General features: G+C 39.0%; 1 non-coding gene across 1 annotated transcript; it reads left to right on the top strand.

The window, feature by feature from the left end:
* The first annotated feature begins 4,532 nt into the window (after window positions 1–4,532).
* LOC120097243 (small nucleolar RNA SNORA17) lies at window positions 4,533–4,664 on the top strand. Its single transcript, XR_005494471.1, has one exon. It is a non-coding gene; the product is annotated as a small nucleolar RNA SNORA17 (small nucleolar RNA).
* Window positions 4,665–6,178: the final 1,514 nt, after the last annotated feature.

Genomic DNA, 6,178 nt, shown 5'->3' with positions numbered 1-6,178 from the left:
ATTAGAAATATTCTCATTCAGCATTGAAAGTTATTGTAGATAAATACATTTTTAAACAGCATGGAGCTTAAGGATCTATATAAACCATTGTGTATCCAGAGAATGAATGTAGCAGCACTGTTATTGCTTTGTGTTCAAGTGAGGAAACACAATTCCTTTGGTTATGGAACGAGGCAATTCTGTCTTATAAGGCATAAGTCTACAGCATACTAAAAGATTAACATAGTCCTGTCAAATGAACTGTTTAAACCTAGTGCTGTAATAAATATTGCATCACTTTTAGACCACATAATGCTATAAATTATTTAAATTGGCATGCACTTGTTCTTTTGTGGTATTGAAAAGAGAGGTGGTCTGGAGAGATGGCTCTCTCTAGTCAAGAACACTAGCTGCTCTTCCAGAGGACCCCCACTCAATTTCCAACACTTACATGTCAACTCACAATCATCTGTAACTCCCATCCCAGGAACTCCAAACCTTTCTTTTGATCTCCGAGGGCACCAAGCCTGTAATGGCCCCCACACGTAAATACAGGCAAAACACCCATACACATAAACTAAAAATAAAGGTCCTTTTAAAAAAATAAAAAAGATTGGAGACTGGATTTTTGTGCTTTATTGATGAGCTCTTCTGGTCTGCAATTAATTCCTTACAGGGTTTGATTTTTTGTGTTATGAATTATGAATCATATGCTGTATGACTCAAGTTGATGTTATCAAAAGATAACATTAAAGAGCACAGATGGCCTTTTGTAGTTAGGACAAAAGCCAAATATGGCTCCATTTTAAATAGGGCTTATAAAACGAATATATAGAAGAGGTAGAAATAAGCGCCTTCTCAGAATCATGCATTCTTTTGACAGTGCATGTTATATCACACTGTGTGCAGGGCCACATATTATTAACAAAGGATTCAATGATGAGAAAAACAGTTCCAGTTCCATGGAGAACTTATATTCCATTTTACTTGGGGCTCCTAAAGTAGTTACATGTAATTTAACAGTATTTTGAAAACTCTTGGTTATTTTCTATTATCACAAAAAACAATTACCAAGATGATTGCAAGAAATTAGCGTAGGTGACATCGAGATCCAATTACTACACTGTCCTTTAGGATGTGGTCACTGGTGAGTTGCTCAGGCCCCAGGAGAGGGTCCTACACTCACCTGTAAATAGGAAGCACTAATTAAATTTAGGAAGTGATTAATTTACATAAAACACATGAAGTTAGAAGAAAGATGTGTTTGGGGGATCCCTCAAGGTGAGATAAATGAAGGAATTAATAAGTGGGTATATTCAAAATACATTATATATAATATATATACATTAATTGTATATATATACAATTACATGTCTTTAACATGTCTGAATATTGTGTTTGTGTGTGTGTATATATATATATACAATATTCAAAGAATACATTTTAAAAACCTGTTTTTATGATCTCTAAATCCACAGTCTAGACAAGTATCTTGGAAATAATGTATACTATTATAAAAATAAGTTTGGAGAACAATGCTGCTGTTTCCTCTTTAAAAGAGACAGTTTAGGTCTGGAGAGATGAACGAGGATTAAGATCAATTGCTGCTCTATTAGAAGATCAGGGTTCAGTTCTCAGCACCCAAATCTGGTGGCCATGACCATCTGCAAGTCTTGTTCCAAGAGATCTAACTCCTTCTCCTGGTCTCAGCAGGCATAAGGCATGTGCATGGTGTCCACATACATACAGAAACCTACAGAGACACAAATAAATAAATAAATAAATAAATAAATAAATAAATAAATAAATAAACAAACCTTACAATTTAAACAGACATGTTATAGGCTCTAAAATGTCCTTAAATAAAGAAACATGTACAACACATTCTGATAAATTATACACCATACTTAACAGAAAACCCTATAGTCTACTTTCAGACCTCTCCTCTCCTCTCCTCTCCTCTCCTCTCCTCTCCTCTCCTCTCCTCTCCTCTCCTCTCCCCTCCCCTCTCTCTCCTCTCCTCTCTCTCTCTCTCTCTCTCTCTCTCTCTCTCTCTCTCTCTCTCTCTCTCTCTCTCCCTCTTCCTCCCTTCTTTCTCTCCCTCCCCTCCCCTCATCCCAGACCCAATCCTCAAGTCTGCTCCCTGTTGCTGCTACAGAATATCAATTTCATCCTTTCCTCACCACTGCCCACATTTCCTGTGGATCCCACAAGGCTTCCTCTTCTAACATCCCTCCCCAGCTTGTTGCCTTGTCCCAGACCCTACCCAACTCCAGCAGACACCCAAAGCTAACCAAAGGGCCACTCTTCCCACAGCAAGAAGTATGAAGAAAGCAAACCACATGAATCTTACTGCTCCTGAATTTCAATTCCCCCCAGCTCTGTAACTGGAAATCTGCTATGCTCCCCCGCCCCATGCCCATTTCTCTCTGACCCCATTCCCAACAGATCAAAAATGTCTTCTCTTCCAACTGTCCTTCCCCCAATTCATCGCAATTCCCCAGCCTTCAACCCATGACATATGTGCTGCAGTCACTCTCTGTGAACACACTAGCTGAACAGACCAAGGAAACAGATATCAGAAAGCTATCATGCCCTTTAAAAACCCAGAGAGGAAACAGATATTAAGGAACAAAACACCTACCCAACAATGAGGAGTCCAATAATAAGCACCTTTAATCATCCCAAACTCAAATGCCAAGACACCAGCATAAAATCACAAACAAAAGCAGACAGGTTATGCTTCCTCTAGAGCCTAGCTATCCTACCACAGCAAGCCATAAATATCCCAATGTACCTGAAGCACAAGAAAAAGCCAGTAAAACAGCCTTTATGAATATGATAGAGTTCCTTAGGGTAGAAATAAATAAATCCTCTAAAGAAACATAGGAAAATATGAACAAAGAATATGAGGAAATAAATAAAACTGTTCAGACCTAAAATCGGAAATAGAGTTATTAAAAAAATGTTGAACTGAGGGAATTCTAGAAATGGAAAATTTAGAAAATCAAACAGAAACTAGAGGGGCAAGTTTCACCAACAAAATTACAAGAGATGGAAGAGAAAATCTCAGGCATTGAACATATGATAAAAGAAGTAGATAAATTGGTCAAAGAAAATGTTAAATCTAAAAACTTTCTGACACAAAACATCCAGGAAATCTGAAACACTAGGAACTGACCAAATACATAGTCTAACAGAACAAATACAAAAAGAGTATCCACCCTTCTGCCTCACCCAAGAAACACACCTCAACATCAGGGATAGACATTACTTCAGGGGAATATGAAAGATATTCCAAATAAATGGGCCAATGAAGCAAGCTAGTACAGTCATTTTAATATTTTACAAAATTAACCTCAAGACAAAATTAATCAAAAGGGATAGGGAAGAACACTACATAATCATCAAAGGAAAAATCGAATGACATTTCATTTCTTAACATCTATGCTCCAAACACTAAAGTGCCCAAGTTTGTAAAAGAAACACTTCAAATCACATATTGACCCTCACTCACTGACAGTGGGAAACTTCAATGCCACACTCTCATTGGACAGGTTATCCATACAAAAACTATACAGAGAAATACTAGAGTGACTAGATATAAGAAATAGTTAGATCTAAGAAGTAGTTACAGATCATTTTACTCAAACAAAAAGAATATACAAAGAATATACAAAATTAGAGAGGTCTCATACTAGCAACTTAACAGCACAGCTGAAAACTTTAGAACAAAAAGAAGTGCCATGCCTGAGGAGAAAACAGCAAGAAATATTCAAACTGAAGAATGAAACTAAGAAAATAAAAACAAAGAGAACAATATGAAAAGTCAGTCAAATAATGCATTGGTTCTTTGAGAAAATCAAGAAGATAAATAAATCCTTATCCAAATTAACTAAAAGACACAGAGAGAATTTCCAAATTAACAAAATCAGAAACAAAAAGAGGGACATTACAACAGACACCAAGGAAATCCAGAGACTCACAAGGACATTCTTTTAAAACCTGTACTCCACCAAATTGGAAAATATAAAAGAAATGGATCAATATCTTGGCACTACTTACCAAAGTTAAATCACTATCAAGTAAACTATTTAAATAAAAACTATAATGCCAATTGAAATTAAAAGTCCTTAAATGTCTCTCAACCGAAACAAGCCCAGGGCCAGACAGTTTTAGCACAGAATCTGACCAAACTTTCAAAGAAGAATTAATGAAAATACTCCTCAAATTATCTCACAAAATAGAAACAGAAGGAACATTGCCAAATTAATTTTATAAGGCCATAGTTACCCTGATAGTCAAGCCATATAAAAACTCAACAAAGAAAGAGAATTTCTGATCAATTTCTCTGATGAACATAGATAAAATACTCGTAAACCAAATCCAAAATCAAAAAATATCACATACCATGATAAAGCAGAGATGCAAGGATGGGTCAATATATCAGAAAATGTAACCCATCATATAAACAAACTGAAAGAAAAAAAAACATATGGTCATCTCATTAGATGCAGGAAAGGCCTTTGAGAAAATTCATCACCCCTTCATAGACTCCTCCAAGAAGCCTAGCAAGTGTGGCTGTTATGTTACCTATGTGTCAGCAGGTGGCAGAGAGAAGAGAGGCTATGCCTATGCTCACAGTTCTGACCTCTGGACACCTAAATGAGTAGTAGCCTAACATTCCCTGAAGAAAAGAAAACCAAAAATCAACCACCAGTCGGGCTCTACGTAGGCCCTGTGGCTTCCAGGACCAGGAGCAAGCCAGAGTCTGGAAGAACCCTGCCTGGGACAGAGTCTTTTAAGCAGTAATGAGTCTGAGATGGTTGGCTCTTCATGGAACAACTTAGCAACTCTGGGGGTCCAGTCCAGAGCAAGCTTCAGATGACCACCAGACAGACACCATGGGGCCTACTCAGGGACCTAGTCCGAGATGACCTGGGTGGGGAAGACCATGCCCAAGATGAACTCTGCCCAGTGCTATAATGCATGATCAGGGAATAGCAATTCTGAGATTATTGCTAAGATGATCCCAGAAACTCAGAAACCATGGACACCTCTAAGAGGAGCAAGAAAGTGGTGGAAAAAAAATGGAAGAGAAAGAGAAACAGAAGGAGTTGGCACAGTGAAGGGAGGAGGAACTGGAGATTCAAGGGTAGAGAGAAGCAGCCTGATATGGCTTGCCCAGGACCAGAGTGGGGCCCTGGCCTGTACTATCACAGGGGCCACATCTAGATCTGTGGCCCTGAAGCAGCAGTAGGGGTGTGTTACCACCAAAGGCCAGGTGGGTGTCCCTGAGAGCAGTCTGCACATGGGGGAAGACCTGGCTCTAGTATCCTGAGGGAAGAGAACTGCATCTTCTGCAGCAGCACTGGGAAGAGCAGGCCCTGCACCTCACCGGGGCAGGAAGGTAGTACAAGCCCTGGTTGTAGAGGCTGCTAGTGAGCTGGCCCTGGGGTCCTGGGGTGGGTGACCAGCTCAGTTACCTTTCATGCCCAGATCCATGGCTTTGTATTGACACACCCTAATATCTATACCATTGAGGAACTGCTGGAGTTCACAAAGGGCTAGTACTACAGTCCCAAAACTTCAGGATGTCCATGACACAGAGCAGCAACAGGGTATCAAAGAGGAGTCTTGAGGTTCCACTATAGGTAAAGTAGCAGAAGACAGAGGCCCTGTACCAGACCGACAAATAATTGCAATGAACATTTGCTTGCAAAAAAAAAAAAAAGAAATGTTGACTGAAAGGAGTACTGCGGGACACACTGTGACAACCTATAGCTTCCACAAGATTGTTTTTCATCTATTTTGGGGATGAGGTTGCAAGGGGCAGGGTGGGTATGAGGGGAAGGAAGATGAGTATGAATGGCGTGCATGATGGGAAATTCACAAAGAATCAATGGAAAGTTTAAAACAAAGAGAAAAGTTTTAGAGAAATTAGGGATACAGGAGACATGCCTAAACATTGTAAAGGCAATTTACAGCAAGCCTGTAGCCAACATTAACGTAAATGGAGGAAAACACAACATTTCACTGAAATCAGGAACAAGAAAAGACTGTCCACTTTCTCCATATCTATTTAATATATTACTTGAAAGTTTAGCTACAGCAATAATGCAATTAAAGAAGATTGAAGGAATATAAATTTGAAAGGAAGATGTCAGACTGTTGTCACTCGCAAGTGATATCAAACTAT

Source organism: Rattus norvegicus, chromosome 15 (genome assembly GCF_036323735.1).
Source record: "Rattus norvegicus strain BN/NHsdMcwi chromosome 15, GRCr8, whole genome shotgun sequence".
NCBI classification, from domain to species: domain Eukaryota; kingdom Metazoa; phylum Chordata; class Mammalia; order Rodentia; family Muridae; genus Rattus; species Rattus norvegicus.
Note: the sequence above shows the minus strand (reverse complement) of the source record. Positions and strands in the feature narration are given on the sequence as shown.